This window comes from Oncorhynchus keta, chromosome 35, assembly GCF_023373465.1.
Source record: "Oncorhynchus keta strain PuntledgeMale-10-30-2019 chromosome 35, Oket_V2, whole genome shotgun sequence".
Lineage (NCBI taxonomy): Eukaryota > Metazoa > Chordata > Actinopteri > Salmoniformes > Salmonidae > Oncorhynchus > Oncorhynchus keta.
The window spans coordinates 80,912,067-80,932,864 of NC_068455.1; the positions used below are offsets into that span (position 1 = coordinate 80,912,067).

The 20,798-nt window shown below is 37.6% G+C and overlaps 1 long non-coding RNA gene across 50 annotated transcripts; it reads left to right on the forward strand.

Moving 5' to 3' along the window:
* The first annotated feature begins 4,304 nt into the window (after window positions 1–4,304).
* LOC127916351 (uncharacterized) lies at window positions 4,305–12,753 on the forward strand. 50 transcript variants are annotated; one of them, XR_008094637.1, is made up of 10 exons: window positions 4,305–4,924; window positions 5,205–5,461; window positions 5,585–5,693; window positions 5,757–6,070; window positions 6,398–6,602; window positions 7,852–7,994; window positions 9,369–10,586; window positions 11,529–11,972; window positions 12,045–12,561; window positions 12,681–12,753. It is a non-coding gene; the product is annotated as an uncharacterized LOC127916351 (long non-coding RNA). The 50 variants fall into 50 exon arrangements; XR_008094650.1 differs by having other exon boundaries at window positions 12,045–12,457; window positions 12,681–12,738; XR_008094649.1 differs by lacking the exon at window positions 12,681–12,753 and having other exon boundaries at window positions 12,045–12,457; window positions 12,497–12,666.
* Window positions 12,754–20,798: the final 8,045 nt, after the last annotated feature.

The following is a 20,798-nucleotide window of genomic DNA, read 5'->3' on the forward strand; positions in this document are numbered from 1 at the left end:
TGGACACATCTTCCTCCATTTCATTCAATAGGACACATCTTCCTCCATTTCATTCAGTTGGACACATCTTCCTCCATTTCATTCAGTTGTACACATCTTCCTCCATTTCATTCAGTTGGACACATCTTCCTCCATTTCATTCAATAGGACACATCTTCCTCCATTTCATTCAGTAGGACACATCTTCCTCCATTTCATTCAGTTGGACACATCTTCCTCCATTTCAGTCAGTTGGACACATCTTCCTCCATTTCATTCAGTTGGACACAAATTCCTCCATTTCATTCAGTAGGACACATCTTCCTCCATTTCAGTCAGTAGGACACATCTTCCTCCATTTCAGTCAGTTGGACACATCTTCCTCCATTTCATTCAGTTGGACACATCTTCCTCCATTTCATTCCGTTGGACACATCTTCCTCCATTTCAGTCAGTAGGACACATCTTCCTCCATTTAAGTCAGTTGGACACATCTTCCTCCATTTCATTCAGTTGGACACATCTTCCTCCATTTCAGTCAGTAGGACACATCTTCCTCCATTTCAGTCAGTTGGACACATCTTCCTCCATTTCATTCAGTTGGACACATCTTCCTCCATTTCATTCAGTAGGACACATCTTCCTCCATTTCAGTCAGTTGGACACATCTTCCTCCATTTCAGTCAGTTGGACACATCTTCCTCCATTTCATTCAGTAGGACACATCTTCCTCCATTTCATTCAGTTGGACATCTTCCTCTGTTTCATTCAGTTGGACACATCTTCCTCCATTTCATTCAGTAGGACACATCTTCCTCCATTTCATTCAGTTGGACACATCTTCTCCATTTCATTCAGTTGGACACATCTTCCTCCATTTCATTCAATAGGACACATCTTCCTCCATTTCATTCAGTAGGACACATCTTCCTCCATTTCATTCAGTAGGACACATCTTCCTCCATTTCATTCAGTAGGACACATCTTCCTCCATTTCATTCAGTTGGACACATCTTCCTCCATTTCATTCAGTTGGACACATCTTCCTCCATTTCATTCAATAGGACACATCTTCCTCCATTTCATTCAGTTGGACACATCTTCCTCCATTTCATTCAGTTGGACACATCTTCCTCCATTTCATTCAGTTGGACACATCTTCCTCCATTTCAGTCAGTTGGACACATCTTCCTCCATTTCATTCAGTAGGACACATCCTCCTCCATTTCATTCAGTAGGACACATCTTCCTCCATTTCATTCAGTTGGACACATCTTCCTTCCTTTTCATTCAGTTGGACACATCTTCCTCCATTTCATTCAGTTGGACACATCTTCCTCCATTTCATTCAGTTGGACACATCTTCCTCTGTTTCATTCAGTTGGACACATCTTCCTCCATTTCATTCAGTAGGACACATCTTCCTCCATTTCATTCAGTTGGACACATCTTCCTCCATTTCATTCAGTTGGACACATCTTCCTCCATTTCATTCAGTTGGACACATCTTCCTCCATTTCATTCAATAGGACACATCTTCCTCCATTTCATTCAGTAGGACACATCTTCCTCCATTTCATTCAGTAGGACACATCTTCCTCCATTTCATTCAGTAGGACACATCTTCCTCCATTTCATTCAGTTGGACACATCTTCCTCCATTTCATTCAGTTGGACACATCTTCCTCCATTTCATTCAATAGGACACATCTTCCTCCATTTCATTCAGTTGGACACATCTTCCTCCATTTCATTCAGTTGGACACATCTTCCTCCATTTCATTCAGTTGGACACATCTTCCTCCATTTCATTCAATAGGACACATCTTCCTCCATTTCATTCAGTAGGACACATCTTCCTCCATTTCATTCAGTTGGACACATCTTCCTCCATTTCAGTCAGTTGGACACATCTTCCTCCATTTCATTCAGTTGGACACAAATTCCTCCATTTCATTCAGTAGGACACATCTTCCTCCATTTCAGTCAGTAGGACACATCTTCCTCCATTTCAGTCAGTTGGACACATCTTCCTCCATTTCATTCAGTTGGACACATCTTCCTCCATTTCATTCAGTTGGACACATCTTCCTCCATTTCAGTCAGTAGGACACATCTTCCTCCATTTCAGTCAGTTGGACACATCTTCCTCCATTTCATTCAGTTGGACACATCTTCCTCCATTTCAGTCAGTAGGACACATCTTCCTCCATTTCAGTCAGTTGGACACATCTTCCTCCATTTCATTCAGTTGGACACATCTTCCTTCCATTTCATTCAGTAGGACACATCTTCCTCCATTTCATTCAGTTGGACACATCTTCCTCCATTTCATTCAGTAGGACACATCTTCCTCCATTTCATTCAGTAGGACACATCTTCCTCCATTTCATTCAGTAGGACACATCTTCCTCCATTTCAGTCAGTTGGACACATCTTCCTCCATTTCATTCAGTAGGACACATCTTCCTCCATTTCATTCAGTAGGACACATCTTCCTCCATTTCAGTCAGTTGGACACATCTTCCTCCATTTCATTCAGTAGGACACATCTTCCTCCATTTCATTTAGTTGGACACATCTTCCTCCATTTCATTCAGTAGGACACATCTTCCTCCATTTCATTCAGTTGGACACATCTTCCTCCATTTCATTCAGTAGGACACATCTTCCTCCATTTCATTCAGTAGGACACATCTTCCTCCATTTCATTCAGTTGGACACATCTTCCTCCATTTCATTCAGTAGGACACATCTTCCTCCATTTCATTCAGTAGGACACATCTTCCTCCATTTCATTCAGTAGGACACATCTTCCTCCATTTCAGTCAGTTGGACACATCTTCCTCCATTTCATTCAGTAGGACACATCTTCCTCCATTTCATTCAGTAGGACACATCTTCCTCCATTTCAGTCAGTTGGACACATCTTCCTCCATTTCAGTCAGTTGGACACATCTTCCTCCATTTCATTCAGTAGGACACATCTTCCTCCATTTCATTCAGTTGGACACATCTTCCTCCATTTCATTCAGTAGGACACATCTTCCTCCATTTCATTCAGTTGGACACATCTTCCTCCATTTCATTCAGTTGGACACATCTTCCTCCATTTCATTCAGTTGGACACATCTTCCTCCATTTCATTCAGTAGGACACATCTTCCTCCATTTCAGTCAGTTGGACACATCTTCCTCCATTTCATTCAGTAGGACACATCTTCCTCCATTTCATTCAGTTGGACACATCTTCCTCCATTTCATTTGGACACACATCTGTAATGTATGTGAGGCCTTTGAGACATCATACTAAATATGTTGACTTGCTGGTGAAGGGAAATGCAAGTTGACTTCTTTGAGTTGCTGAGTCAGAGGCGCTAAGCCTTGTGGGATATTAATGAATGTGAACTCAGCAACCGTAATTCCAGAACAGTCCCACTGTTGTAATAGTGTGATGTGTATCTTCTGACAGACTCTATGCTGAGTAAAGTCATGTTTTTATCCTAAAACGTTTTTCTACCAGAACCAAAGTGTGGATGCAGTCACTATTTAGAGCAGTCTCATCTCATTAACCCAGAACTATAATCTTGTGTGATTAAGTTCTGGGTTCTTATACTACAGTAGGTGAGACACATGTTATTTGTTACAGCAGTTTCCATTGATACGAACAGAGGTGTTTATGCAAATCAACCCTTTCTGTCTTGACATCTGAAGGAGGAGTCTCTGAAAACCTATTTAAAGCAGTCTGTCCTGACTCAGCTCAGCAGTCTCCAGTCTACCAACTGGTCTCTGTAACTTCATCTTTGTCTCTGTGGTGTACAGTCTTCAGGTGATGATGGGGGTATTGAATCATCTCTCTACTCTCCTCCTCCTCTCTCTCCTTCCTCCTGCTCTCTCTCGTGTAGTGGAGAGGTTCAGTGATGTTCCACAGTGTAAGACGTTCTTCCTGGAGGGGACAACTCCAAATCTCCCAGGTATTTTGGTTGATGGGAAAGTCCAGGACCAGAACCGCTACAAGCCGATCTGCCAGTTGTTTAAACACATGAAGAAAAAGGTTGTTGCCGAAACCTACATGTTTGCAACTCTCTACGACACGACCAACATGATCCCTGTGTTCTCAGCCTCCACCTTCACTGGGGTCGGACCGAGAGAGAAAAGACCAGATACATGGATGATTGAACCTCAGGTAATTCAAACATCTTTTCAAATCTACATTTAATGCCAAGTTAGAACAACAACCTTCAATAGACAATTACTACTGTCTGTCTAGCAAGATACCATGTCTGTTTCATTCCTGAAAGGGATAGTTTCTCAAATAAAAACAGAAATACCTTATTTACATGAGTATTCACACCCTGGTTTTGTTTGTAATATACAGGTCTAATATACAGGTCTAATATACAGGTCTATTATACAGGTCTAATATACAGGTCAGGTCTAATATACAGGTCTAATATACAGGTCTATTATACAGGTCTAATATACAGGTCTAATATACAGGTCTAATATACAGGTCTAATATACAGGTCAGGTCTAATATACAGGTCTAATATACAGGTCTATTATACAGGTCTAATATACAGGTCTAATATACAGGTCTATTATACAGGTCTAATATACAGGTCTAATATACAGGTCTATTATACAGGTCTAATATACAGGTCAGGTCTAATATACAGGTCTAATATACAGGTCTATTATACAGGTCTAATATACAGGTCTAATATACAGGTCTATTATACAGGTCTAATATACAGGTCAGGTCTAATATACAGGTCTAATATACAGGTCAGGTCTAATATACAGGTCTAATATACAGGTCTAATATACAGGTCTAATATACAGGTCTATTATACAGGTCTAATATACAGGTCTAATATACAGGTCTATTATACAGGTCTAATATACAGGTCAGGTCTAATATACAGGTCTAATATACAGGTCAGGTCTAATATACAGGTCTAATATACAGGTCTAATATACAGGTCTAATATACAGGTCTAATATACAGGTCTAATATACAGGTCTAATATACAGGTCTAATATACAGGTCTATTATACAGGTCTAATATACAGGTCAGGTCTAATATACAGGTCTAATATACAGGTCTAATATACAGGTCTAATATACAGGTCTAATATACAGGTCTAATATACAGGTCTAATATACAGGTCTAATATACAGGTCTAATATACAGGTCTATTATACAGGTCTAATATATACAGGTCTAATATACAGGTCTAATATACAGGTCTATTATACAGGTCTAATATACAGGTCTATTATACAGGTCTAATATACAGGTCAGGTCTAATATACAGGTCTAATATACAGGTCTATTATACAGGTCTAATATACAGGTCTAATATACAGGTCTATTATACAGGTCTAATATACAGGTCAGGTCTAATATACAGGTCTAATATACAGGTCTATTATACAGGTCTAATATACAGGTCTAATATACAGGTCTAATATACAGGTCTAATATACAGGTCAGGTCTAATATACAGGTCTAATATACAGGTCTAATATACAGGTCTAATATACAGGTCTAATATACAGGTCTATATACAGGTCTAATATACAGGTCTCTAATATACAGGTCTAATATACAGGTCAGGTCTAATATACAGGTCTAATATACAGGTCTATTATACAGGTCTAATATACAGGTCTATTATACAGGTCTAATATACAGGTCTAATATACAGGTCTAATATACAGGTCTAATATACAGGTCAGGGTCTAATATACAGGTCTAATATACAGGTCAGGTCTAATATACAGGTCTAATATACAGGTCTATTATACAGGTCTAATATACAGGTCTATTATACAGGTCTAATATACAGGTCTAATATACAGGTCTAATATACAGGTCTAATATACAGGTCAGGTCTAATATACAGGTCTATTATACAGGTCTAATATACAGGTCAGGTCTAATATACAGGTCTAATATACAGGTCAGGTCTAATATACAGGTCTAATATACAGGTCTAATATACAGGTCTAATATACAGGTCTAATATACAGGTCTATTATACAGGTCTAATATACAGGTCTAATATACAGGTCTATTATACAGGTCTAATATACAGGTCAGGTCTAATATACAGGTCTAATATACAGGTCTAATATACAGGTCTAATATACAGGTCTAATATACAGGTCTAATATACAGGTCTATTATACAGGTCTAATATACAGGTCTAATATACAGGTCTATTATACAGGTCTAATATACAGGTCAGGTCTAATATACAGGTCTAATATACAGGTCTATTATACAGGTCTAATATACAGGTCTATTATACAGGTCTAATATACAGGTCAGGTCTAATATACAGGTCTAATATACAGGTCTATTATACAGGTCTAATATACAGGTCTAATATACAGGTCTAATATACAGGTCTAATATACAGGTCAGGTCTAATATACAGGTCTAATATACAGGTCTATTATACAGGTCTAATATACAGGTCTAATATACAGGTCTAATATACAGGTCTAATATACAGGTCAGGTCTAATATACAGGTCTAATATACAGGTCTATTATACAGGTCTAATATACAGGTCTAATATACAGGTCTAATATACAGGTCTAATATACAGGTCAGGTCTAATATAATAGGTCTAATATACAGGTCAGGTCTAATATAACAGGTCTAATATACAGGTCTATTATACAGGTCAATATACAGGTCTATTATACAGGTCTAAATACAGGAAGTCTAATATACAGGTCTAATATACAGGTCTAATATACAGGTCAGGTCTAATATACAGGTCTAATATACAGGTCAGGTCTAATATAGCTGGGTCAAATATACAGGTCTATTATACAGGTCTAATATACAGGTCTATTATACAGGTCTAATATACAGGTCTAATATACAGGTCTAATATACAGGTCTAATATACAGGTCCCAGGTCTAATATACAGGTCTATTATACAGGTCTAATATACAGGTCTAATATACAGGTCATTATACAGGTCTAATATACAGGTCTATTATACAGGTCTAATATACAGGTCTAATATACAGGTGTAATATACAGGTCTATTATACAGGTCTAATATACAGGTCTAATATACAGGTCTAATATACAGGTCTAATATACAGGTCTAATATACATGTCTATTATACAATGGTCTAATATACACAGTCTAATATACAGGTCTATTATACAGGTCTAATATACAGGTCAGGTCTAATATACAGGTCTGAATATACAGGTCTATTATACAGGTCTAATATACTTCCCAGGTCTAAGGATACAGGTCTAATATACAGGTCTGGTGTTTTGGTCTAATATACAGGTCAGGTCTAATATACAGGTCTAATATACAGGTCTAATACAGATCTGTATACAGGTCTATTATACAGGTCTAATATACAGGTCAAATCTAATAAAAAGGTCAAGCAATATGCAGGTCTAATATACAGGTCTAATGCTTCAGGTCAGGTCTAATATACAGGTCTAATATACAGGTCAGGTTTCAATATACAGGTCTAATATACAGGTCTATTATACAGGTCTAATATACAGGTCTAATATTGTTTTGGTATAATATACAGGTCTAATATACAGGTCTAATATACAGGTCTAATATACAGGTCTAATATACAGGTCTAATATACAGGTCTATTATACAGGTCAAAATATACAGGTCTTCCTGGAATATACAGGTCACTTTACAGGTCTGATATACAGGTCTAATATACAGGTCTAATATACAGGTCTAATATACAGGTCTAATATACAGGTCTAATATACAGGTCTAATATACAGGTCTATTATAGGGGTCTAATATAGAGGTCTAATAGGGGTCTAATATACCCAGGTCTAATATACAGAGGTCTATTATACAGGTCTAATATACAGGTCTGATATACAGGTCTATTATACAGGTCTGATATACAGGTCTAATATACAGGTCTAATATACAGGTCTAATATACAGGTCTAATATACAGGTCTATTATACAGGTCTAATATACAGGTCTAATATAGACAGGTCTAATATACAGGTCTAATATACAGGTCTAATATACAGGTCTAATATACAGGTCTATTATACAGGTTCAATATACAGGTCTAATATACAGGTCTATTATACAGGTCTAATATACAGGTCTGTTTTTACAGGTCTAATATACAGGTCTAATATACAGGTCAGGTCTATTTCACTGGTCAGGTTCCTACAATATACAGGATGTCTAATATACAGGTCAGGTCTAATATACAGGTCTATTATACAGGTCTAATATACAGGTCTAATATACAGGTCAGGTCTAATATACAGGTCTAATATACAGGTCTAATATACAGGTCTAATATCTTAGGTCTGGTTATACAGGTCTATTATACAGGTCTAATATACAGGTCTAATATACAGGTCTAATATACAGGTCTAATATACAGGTCTAATATAGACAGGTCTAATATACAGGTCTATTAGACAGACTATTATACAGGTCTATTATACAGGTCAGGTCTAATATACAGGTCTAATATACAGGTCTAATATACAGGTCTATTATACAGGTCTAATATACAGGTCTAATATACAGGTCTATTATACAGGTCTGACAGATACACTAATATACAGGTTGATATACAGGTCTAATATACAGATCTAATATACAGGTCTAATATACAGGTCTAATATACAGGTCAGGTCTAATATACCGGTCTGATATACCATTGTCTATTATTACAGGTCTATTATACAGGTCTAATATACAGGTCAGGTCTAATATACAGGTCTGATATACAGGTCTGATATACAGGTCTAATATACAGGTCTAATATACAGGTCTAATATACAGGTCTAATATACAGGTCTAATATACAGGTCTAATATACAGGTCTAATATACAGGTCTAATATACAGGTCAGGTCTAATATACAGGTCTGATATACAGGTCTATTATACAGGTCTATTATACAGGTCTAATATACAGGTCAGGTCTAATATACAGGTCTGATATACAGGTCTGATATACAGGTCTAATATACAGGTCTAATATACAGGTCAGGTCTAATATACAGGTCTAATATGGGTCTAAATTCTAATATACAGGTCTATTATACAGGTCTAATATACAGGTCTAATATACAGGTCTAATATACAGGTCTAATATACAGGTCTAATATATAGGTCTAATATACAGGTCTATTATACCCAGGTCTAATATACAGGTCTAATATACAGGTCTAATATACAGGTCTAATATACAATGTCTAATATACAGGTCTAATATACAGGTCTATTATACGCCCTCTATTATACAGGTCTGATATGCAGGTCTAATATACAGGTCTAATATACAGGTCTAATATACAGGTCACAATATACAGGTCTATTATACAGGTCTAATATACAGGTCTAATATACAGGTCTAATATACAGGTCTAATATACAGGTCTAATATACAGGTCTATTATACAGGTCTAATATACAGGTCTAATATACAGGTCTATTATACAGGTCTAATATACAGGTCTAATATACAGGTCTAATATACAGGTCTATTATACAGGTCTAATATACAGGTCTATTATACAGGTCTAATATACAGGTCTAATATACAGGTCTAATATACAGGTCTATTATACAGGTCTAATATACAGGTCTAATATACAGGTCTATTATACAGGTCTAATATACAGGTCTAATATACAGGTCAGGTCTAATATACAGGTCTAATATACAGGTCTAATATACAGGTCTAATATACAGGTCTATTATACAGGTCTATTATACAGGTCTAATATACAGGTCTAATATACAGGTCTAATATACAGGTCTAATATACAGGTCTAATATACAGGTCTAATATACAGGTCTATTATACAGGTCTATTATACAGGTCTATTATACAGGTCAGGTCTAATATACAGGTCTAATATACAGGTCTAATATACAGGTCTATTATACAGGTCTAATATACAGGTCTAATATACAGGTCTATTATACAGGTCTGACATACAGGTCTAATATACAGGTCTAATATACAGGTCTAATATACAGGTCTAATATACAGGTCTAATATACAGGTCTAATATACAGGTCAGGTCTAATATACAGGTCTGATATACAGGTCTATTATACAGGTCTATTATACAGGTCTAATATACAGGTCAGGTCTAATATACAGGTCTGATATACAGGTCTGATATACAGGTCTAATATACAGGTCTAATATACAGGTCTAATATACAGGTCTAATATACAGGTCTAATATACAGGTCTAATATACAGGTCTAATATACAGGTCTAATATACAGGTCTAATATACAGGTCTAATATACAGGTCAGGTCTAATATACAGGTCTGATATACAGGTCTATTATACAGGTCTATTATACAGGTCTAATATACAGGTCAGGTCTAATATACAGGTCTGATATACAGGTCTGATATACAGGTCTAATATACAGGTCTAATATACAGGTCAGGTCTAATATACAGGTCTAATATACAGGTCTAATATACAGGTCTAATATACAGGTCTATTATACAGGTCTAATATACAGGTCTAATATACAGGTCTAATATACAGGTCTAATATACAGGTCTAATATACAGGTCTAATATACAGGTCTAATATACAGGTCTAATATACAGGTCTATTATACAGGTCTATTATACAGGTCTAATATACAGGTCTAATATACAGGTCTAATATACAAGTCTAATATACAGGTCTAATATACAGGTCTAATATACAGGTCTGATATACAGGTCTAATATACTTTTCTAATATACAGGTCTATTATACAGGTCTGATATACAGGTCTAATATACAGGTCTAATATACAGGTCTAATATACAGGGTCACAATATACAGGTCTAATATTTGACAGGTCTAATATACAGGTCAGGTCTAATATATGCAGGTCTATTATACCTAATATACAGGTCTAATATACAGGTCAGGTCTAATATACAGGTCTATTATACAGGTCTAATATACAGGTCTAATATACAGGTCAGGTCTAATATACAGGTCTAATATACAGGTCTAATATACAGGTCTATTATACAGGTCAGGTCTAATATACAGGTCTGATATACAGGTCTAATATACAGGTCTAATATACAGGTCTATTATACAGGTCAGGTCTAATATACAGGTCTAATATACAGGTCTAATATACAGGTCTGATATACAGGTCTAATATACAGGTCTATTATACAGGTCTATTATACAGGTCTAATATACAGGTCTATTATACAGGTCAGGTCTAATATACAGGTCTAATATACAGGTCTGATATACAGGTCTAATATACAGGTCTGATATACAGGTCAGGTCTAATATACCAGGTCTAATATACAGGTATGTATACCTTGGTATAATATACAAGTCTAATATACAGGTATAATATACAAGTCTAATATACAGGTCTGATATACAGGTCTAATATACAGGTCTGATATACAGGTCTATTATACAGGTCTAATATACAGGTCTAATATACAGGTCTGATATACAAGTCAGGTCTAATATACAGTTCTAATATACAGGTCTAATATACAGGTCTAATATACAGGTCTAATATACAGGTCTATTATACAGGTCTAATATACAGGTCTAATATACAGGTCAGGTCTAATATACAGGTCTAATATACAGGTCAGGTCTAATATACAGGTCTAATATACAGGTCTAATATACAGGTCTAATATACAGGTCTAATATACAGGTCTAATATACAGGTCTAATATACAGGTCTAATATACAGGTCTAATATACAGGTCTATTATACAGGTCTAATATACAGGTCTAATATACAGGTCTAATATACAGGACTAATATACAGGTCTAATATACAGGTCTAATATACAGGTCTAATATACAGGTCTAATATACAGGTCTAATATACAGGTCTAATATACAGGTCTAATATACAGGTCTAATATACAGGTCTAATATTCAGGTCTAATATACAGGTCTAATATACAGGTCAGGTCTAATATAGAGGTCTAATATACCCAGGTCTAATATACAGGTCAGGTCTAATATACAGGTCTATTATACAGGTCTAATATACAGGTCTAATATACAGGTCTAATATACAGGTCTAATATACAGGTCTAATATTCAGGTCTAATATACAGGTCTAATATACAGGTCTAATATACAGGTCTGATATACAGGTCTAATATACAGGTCTAATATACAGGTCTAATATTCAGGTCTAATATACAGGTCTAATATACAGGTCAGGTCTAATATACAGGTCTAATATACAGGTCTAATATACAGGTCTAATATACAGGTCTAATATTCAGGTCTAATATACAGGTCTAATATACAGGTCTAATATACAGGTCTAATATACAGGTCTAATATACAGGTCTAATATACAGGTCTAATATACAGGTCTAATATACAGGTCTAATATACAGGTCTAATATTCAGGTCTAATATACAGGTCTAATATACAGGTCAGGTCTAATATATAGGTCTAATATACAGGTCTAATATACAGGTCTAATATACAGGTCTAATATTCAGGTCTAATATACAGGTCTAATATACAGGTCTAATATACAGGTCTAATATTCAGGTCTAATATACAGGTCTAATATACAGGACAGGTCTAATATACAGGTCTAATATACAGGTCTAATATTCAGGTCTAATATACAGGTCTAATATACAGGAATATACAGGTCTAATATACAGGTCTAATATACAGGTCTAATATACAGGTCAGGTCTAATATACAGGTCTAATATACAGGTCTCTAATATACAGGTCTAATATACAGGTCTAATATACAGGTCTAATATACAGGTCTATTATGTGGTCTAATATACAGGTCTAATATACAGGTCAATATACAGGTCTATTATACAGGTCTAATATACAGGTCTAATATACAGGTCTAATACAGGTCTAATATACAGGTCTATTATACAGGTCTAATATACAGGTCTAATATACAGGTCTAATATACAGGTCTAATATACAGGTCTATTATACAGGTCTAATATACAGGTCTATTATACAGGTCTAATATACAGGTCTATTATACAGGTCTAATATACAGGTCTAATATACAGGTCTAATATACAGGTCTAATATACAGGTCTAATATACAGGTCTAATATACAGGTCTAATATACAGGTCTAATATTTAGATCCAGGTCTAATATACCCTAGGTCTATTATACAGGTCTAATATACAGGTCTAATATACAGGTCAGGTCTATTATACAGGTCTAACCTACAGGTCTATCTAATATACAGGTCAGGTCTAATATACAGGTCTAATATACAGGTCAGGTCTAATATGAGGTCTAATATACAGGTCAGGTCTAATATACAGGTCTAATATACAGGTCAGGTCTAATATACAGGTTTGATATACAGGTTGAATTTACAGGTCAGTTCAGTGAATAATGATGAATATTGTTCCTACAGCTGGACGGAGGTAGAACAAGTTATGGGTCTGGAGAAACAGGGGTCATTTATACTCACCAGGCTGTCAATCAGGATTATGATGAATACGGTAAATACAAGAAGGTGAACAAGGTCACATGTTTTCAAAAGCTTTCGCTAACCAACCTGTTAATCAGGACTCCACCTTTACCCTGACAAACGCTGTTCCTCCAAGTACAGTCATTTAATGAAGGTAGCTGGGGAAAGATGGAGTGTGCGGTTAGAAAGATAATGTCCAGGATCAATGCCTTGATAATAATGGTCAACCTCAAGGCCTATGTGGTGACTGGAGCAGTTCCCAGTGTCAACAACAAACTGAACAACAGAGTGAACATCCCAGATCTCATGTGGACAGCCTACTGCTGTTACAACAGCAAGAAGAAAGAGTGGATGGCCAAAGCACACTGGGGTGAGAACAAAGAGGAAACAAAAGTATTGAACCCCATACCTTGTCAGAGCTGTATGACATGTTGAAGCAGCACTACCCAGGTGATGGTGAGGTACAGGTGTTCCCAGATCAGTGTCCAAGAGGTTCTTCTCAGAAAGAGCAGAGAGAGGAGGTAGGAAGTGGGGATATTAGCAGGGAAGGGTTAATGAACTGATGAGGCTTGTAAATGTGTCTCTTTGTAGGTGACAGTCCCAGAGTTTGGTCCAGTGGATCTAAAACACATTTAGTTCTGAATGGGAGATAGGGTTACTGTTACCATGGAGAATTATATGTTCTGAATGATGTTACCATGGAGATACTATTATATATTCTGACAGATTGTAAATGTTCTGAATGTAATTCTCACTTTACCATGGAGATACTGTTACTATGTTCTGAATGTAATTCTATCACTGTTACCATGGAGATACATTATATGTGAATGTAATTCTACACTACCAACTCTGAATGTAACTATCATTACCATGGAGATATATGTGTCTGACCATGGAGATAATTATATATTCTGAATGTAATTCACACTACCATGTACTCCATCTGCTCTCCATCTTCCTCCCTATCTGAAGGAATAAACATCTATAATGAATGAAGCCTGTGAGAGTCTGGTGTTTTGTTCTCATGCTGTTTAAATGTAACCAAGTGACTCCAATAGAAATAAGCAAATAAGAATTTGTTCTTTACTGACTTGCCAAGTTAAATAAAGGTAAAATTATTTTAAAAAGGATTTTCAAGCAGTGTTGTCAAATCATCTCACCAGCAGAGGTCAGCCTTGCTTCAGTTTTCAAACCTCCAATCCATGACCTCTGTGGACAGGACAGGTTTCAATTGATTGATTGATTGATTGATTGATATATATATATATATATAAAATACTTATTTTGTTTTGGATGAATTTACCTCTGCCTAGATTCCTTTTATGGATTATTTGGCTTGAAGACCATTGTGATGCGTTTTTACCCTTTGAAGACTATTCAGAAAGACTGCAAAAAACTACAAGGCTACTTCCTGGAAAATGACGTGTCACTTTAGTAGTGTATAGAAAAAGACCTTGGATGAGAGAGAGAGAGAGAGAGAGAGAGAGATAGAGAGTCAGAGATAGATAGAGACAGAGGGGAGGCAGAGATAGATAGAGAGAGACAGAGGGGAGGCAGAGATAGAAAGAGAGACAGAGAGGGAGGCAGAGATAGATAGAGAGACAGAGAGGGAGGCAGAGATAGATAGAGAGAGAGAGAGGGAGGGAGGCAGAGAGGGAGGAGGCAGAGAGAGGAGAGGGCAGAGATAAATCAAGAGAGAGAGAGGGAGGCAGAGAGAGAGGCAGAGAGAGAGAGAGGCAGAGAGAGAGGCAAAGAGAGTTAGAGAGAGAGAGGCAGAGAGTTAGAGACAGAGAGAGAGAGTGAGGCAGAGAGAGAGACAGAGATGGAGGCAGAGAGAGAGATATGTCATATATTCGTTTGAGACAGTTTCACATAACATAAATTATCCTGCATCAACAGGAAATTGGTATGTTGTTTTTAAGCCTTTTAACCTGGAATACATTACAAATTAGCATTTCATTCTGTGCAGGAAAATTCCTACAACATCAGGATGATCAAATGAAGATCCGGCTCCTGTAGGTTTCACAGCAGTATTTCCTTCCAAGCAGGTTTTTCAGTTTTTGCAGCAAACAAAAAAGAAAATACCCTTTACAAAATACAAAACATATCTTATCTGGTGTAAGAGATATGATGCAGGACGCGTGTTCAGAGTGTCAAGATCCAGACGGGTCTGAGGGCTATCAGGAGTACCTTCTTGGGAACCTAAATCTAGACAGAGTCACACAGACAGAATGACAGACAGACAGATACACAGACAGAATGACAGACAGAGAGATACACAGACAGAATGACAGACAGACAGAATGACAGATACACAGACAGAATGACAGACAGACAGACAGACAGATACACAGACAGAATGACAGACAGAAGCAGATACACACACAGACAGAATGACAGACAGACAGAATGACAGATACACAGACAGACAGATACACAGACAGACAGACAGATACACAGACAGAAAACTCCTTAGAACCATTGTCATGTTTTATCAGACCCAGCTCTGCCAGCTGACTTTAACAACCCACCACTTACTATATAGGAGAGGTCGGGTAAATTTAAGAACCCACCACTTATTATACTATATAGGAGAGGTCGGGTAAATTTAAGAACCCACCACTTATTGTAAATAGGAGAGGTCGGTAAATTTAAGAACCCACCACTTACTATAAATAGGAGAGGTCGTAAATTTAACAACCCACCACTTACTATATAGGAGGGTCGGGTAAATTTAAGAACCCACCACTTACTATATAGGAGGGGTCGGGTAAATTTAAGAACCCACCACTTATTGTAAATAGGAGAGGTCGGGTAAATTTAAGAACCCACCACTTACTATATAGGAGGGGTCGGGTAAATTTAACAACCCACCACTTACTATATAGGAGGGGTCGGGTCAATTTAAGAACCCACCACTTACTATATAGGAGAGGTCGGGTAAATTTAAGAACCCACCACTTACTATATAGGAGAGGTCGGGTAAATGTAAGAACCCACCACTTACTATATAGGAGAGGTCGGGTAAATTTAAGAACCCACCACTTACTATATAGGAGAGGTCGGGTAAATTTAACAACCCACCACTTACTATATAGGAGAGGTCGGGTCAATGTAAGAACCCACCACTTACTATATAGGAGAGGTCAGGTAAACAACCCCACTTACTATATAGGAGAGTCGCAATTTATGCAACAAATTGGTCAATGCCAAACCTCCAGCCACAAAAGAAAACGAGCCAGTCTTTTACGCCCTCTTCTGATTGGTTGCTGTAAATGCAGATGCTGAGCCCAGTGCAACAATATGATGAAGTGTGAATATTTCTGCCACCCACACAGGAACACGGTTCCAAATTAATGACATTATTACGTGTTCCACCACCCATGTTATCAACATGATTAAATGTCCATGTGGCCACCACCCATGTTATCAACATGATTAAATGTCCATGTGGGCTGTGTTATGTAGGTAAACACCACCCATGTTAAACATGATTAAATGTCCATGTGGGCTGTGTTATGTAGGTAAACACCACCCATGTTATCTACATGATTAAATGTCCATGCTGTGTTAAAAACACCACCCATGTTATCTACATGATTAAATGTCCATGGGCTGTGTTATGTAGTGTGCACCACCATGTATCTCCATGAAAATGTCCATGTGGGCTGTGTTATGTAGGTAAACACCACCCATGTTATCTACATGAAAATGTCCTGTGTTATGTAGGTAAACACCACCCAATGTTATCTACATGATTAAATGTCCATGTGGGCTGTGTTATGTAGGTAAACACCACCCATGTTATCTACATGATTAAATGTCCATGTAGGCTTAAATGTCCATGTTATCTACATGCTTAAATGTCCATGTGGGCTGTGTGTAGGTAAACACCACCATGATTAAATGTCATGTTGTGTTATCTAAACATGTTATCTAAAAATGTCCATGTGGGCTGTGTTATGTAGGTAAACACCACCCATGTTATCTACATGATTAAATGTCCATGTGGGCTGTGTTATGTAGGTAAACACCACCCATGTCTACATGATAAATGTCCATGTGCAGGCTGTGATTAAACACCACCCATGTTATCTCCATGATTAAATGTCCATGTGGGCTGTGTTATGTTAAACACCACCCATGTTATCTCCATGATTAAATGTCCATGTAAATGTAGTCTGTAAACACCACCCATGTTATCAACATGATTAAATGTCATGATTAAATTATCTCCATGATTAAATGTCCATGTGGGCTGTGTTATGTAGGTAAACACCACCCATGTTATCTACATGATTAAATGTCCATGTGGGCTGTGTTATTAAATGTCCATGTGGGCTGTGTTATGTAGGTAAACACCACCCATGTTATCTACATGATTAAATGTCCATGTGGGCTGTGTTATGTAGGTAAACACCACCCATGTTATCTCCATGATTAAATGTCCATGTGGGTCATTATTAGGTAAACACCACCCATGTTATCTCCATGATTAAATGTCCATGTGGGCTGTGTTATGTAGGTAAACACCACCCATGTTATCTACATGATTAAATGTCCATGTGGGCTGTGTTATGTAGGTAAACACCACCCATGTTATCTCCATGATTAAATGTCCATGGGGCTGTGTTATGTAGGTAAACACCACCCATGTTATCTACATGATTAAATGTCCATGTGGGCTGTGTTATGTAGGTAAAACCTCTCGTTATCTCAGAGAATTAGTGAACATAAAAGTTAAATCGGGAGTAAAGACCGGGATTATCCAGTCGCAGTGCATTGTAATGACCTAAAACATGACATTTCTACCTTTAGGTTGTGTGACAGAGAGAAAGTCAAGATATCAGACAGGGGAGGTGATATAACACGGATCTAATGAGAATGTTTTGTGATTTTCACCCTCCAGACATTATTCCCTAAAGGTCTTAATGATGAAATGTCCAAGCATGTTATGTTGTAAACGTCAACATGAATTAATGCCTCCACTTCAGACGACTCTGACGTTTCTTCTTGAACGGAACCCAATGATTTATGAAAACTTACTTGATGTCCTCATTGTGGGTTTTACAGACGGGATCAGGGCCAGTCCTCCCATTAGACCGTCGCCTGTGGCAGCACCTGAATTTGAGGCGATATTTTGACAATTGTCTGCCGCCCTCCATCGCCCCTGTTCGGTCACTACACCGCCCGCGGCGCCCAGCCACCAGCTCATAGTGTTGCTACAGTTCCCCCCCCCACCCCATTCCCCCTTCTCCCGAAGTTCACTCACACTGTCCTTGGTAGGACCCAGCCACCAGCTCATAGTGTTGCTACAGTTCCCTCCCCCCACCCCATTCCCCCTTCTCCCGAAGTTCACTCACACTGTCCTTGGTAGGACCCAGCCACCAGCTCATAGTGTTGCTACAGTTCCCTCCTCCACCCCCATTCCCCCTTCTCCCGAAGTTCACTCACACTGTCCTTGGTAGGAATGGTGATGTCTGTCTTTATATGGGATTATCCAATTGTGAAACATGAATAAATTAATCTGCCAAATAAATGATTGTATTTTGTTTAAGTGTGTGTGAGGAAGACGATTAGTGATTAAGGCAGTAGCCTAACTTAATACGTGTTATGTACACATTCTGCCCTTGAGTTGCGTTCCCATGTAAAACTAGACAGACAGCCAACAACTAAGTCTTAAATAAAACTCCCAAATCGTGACTTTTCTTGAATTAATAAATTTGAAACATTTATGTTGTGAAACTGCAAAATACAAGAAAGAATATACTTTAGTATTCAATTCACACCGATATACTGTAGCTGTACATTAAACATTTGAAGTTGCATAAATACAAAGCACGCGCTAAGGTACCATGCATCTGGCATGATGCCAAACCATAGAGCTAATTGTTACTCATATGGTAATTGGCTCCTTTCATTACTCTAATAATGTACAACCATCTATGTAGAATAACAAAGCACATTACACTAGAAACAGTAACAAAACTACACTATTGTATATTTTACAATTCGTTTGCATGACGCACGAGCAAAGTAATACAGCTAAAGACATACATTAAAGGCATTGCAATTTGTGAGTAAATGCAACCAACATTGATATGTAAGCAACTCTATCAATAACAAGATTATCATCACTAGCTAAATGCTTGAATCTAACTTACAAACACATATTTCCAAGGCTGAAGCGTAACAATAAATAACTGAAAGACCTGCACCGTAGCGTTGTTTTTAGCTGCTTCTTTGCGTGCAGAACGAATTCTATTCTTCCTGTTTGCGTCTCTTTCTAAGTACCAGAAAACTCCACTAGGGGGCGAATAACACCATGGAACACAATGAAAATACATTTGAACCATTGTAATAAAACAATATGTTACCTTCTAACAGAATGGCAGCACACACACTTTATCAGAATACTTATAAATGCACATTGTTATATTTGGTAACATGTGTTTATTTCTCCTCGACTCCAACCCCATTAGATGCCATGTCTCCATAAGGGTGGAAACGACTAACACTCACAAAGCTCTGACGAAGGTCTTGAGGCCGATACGGAAAGCTGAATAAACAGCAGTGATACCAGCAAGAGCAGTGATACCAGCAAGAGCAGTGATACTAGCTAGAGCAGTGATACCAGCAAGAGCAGTGATACCACAGTGATACCAGCTAGAGCAGTGATACTAGCTAGAGCAGTGATACCAGCTAGAGCAGTGATACCAGCTAGAGCAGTGATACCAGCTAGAGCAGTGATACCAGCTAGAGCAGTGATACCAGCAAGAGCAGTGATACCAGCAAGCAGTGATACTAGCTAGTGATACCAGCTAGAGCAGTGATACCAGCTAGAGCAGTGATACCAGCTAGAGCAGTGATACCAGCAAGAGCAGTGATACCAGCAAGAGCAGTGATACCAGCAAGCAGTGATACCAGCTAGAGCAGTGATACCAGCTAGAGCAGTGATACTAGCTAGAGCAGTGATACCAGCAAGAGCAGTGATAACAGCTAGAGCAGTGATACCAGCTAGAGCAGTGATACCAGCAAGAGCAGTGATACTAGCTAGAGCAGTGATACCAGTGCAGTGATACCAGCAAGAGCAGTGATACCAGCTAGAGCAGTGATACCAGCTAGAGCAGTGATACCAGCTAGAGCAGTGATACCAGCAAGAGCAGTGATACCAGCTAACAGCAAGAGCAGTGATACCAGCTAGAGCAGTGATACCAGCAAGAGCAGTGATACTGTATACCAGCTAGAGCAGATATACCAGCAAGAGCAGTGATACTAGCTAGAGCAGTGATACAGTGATACTG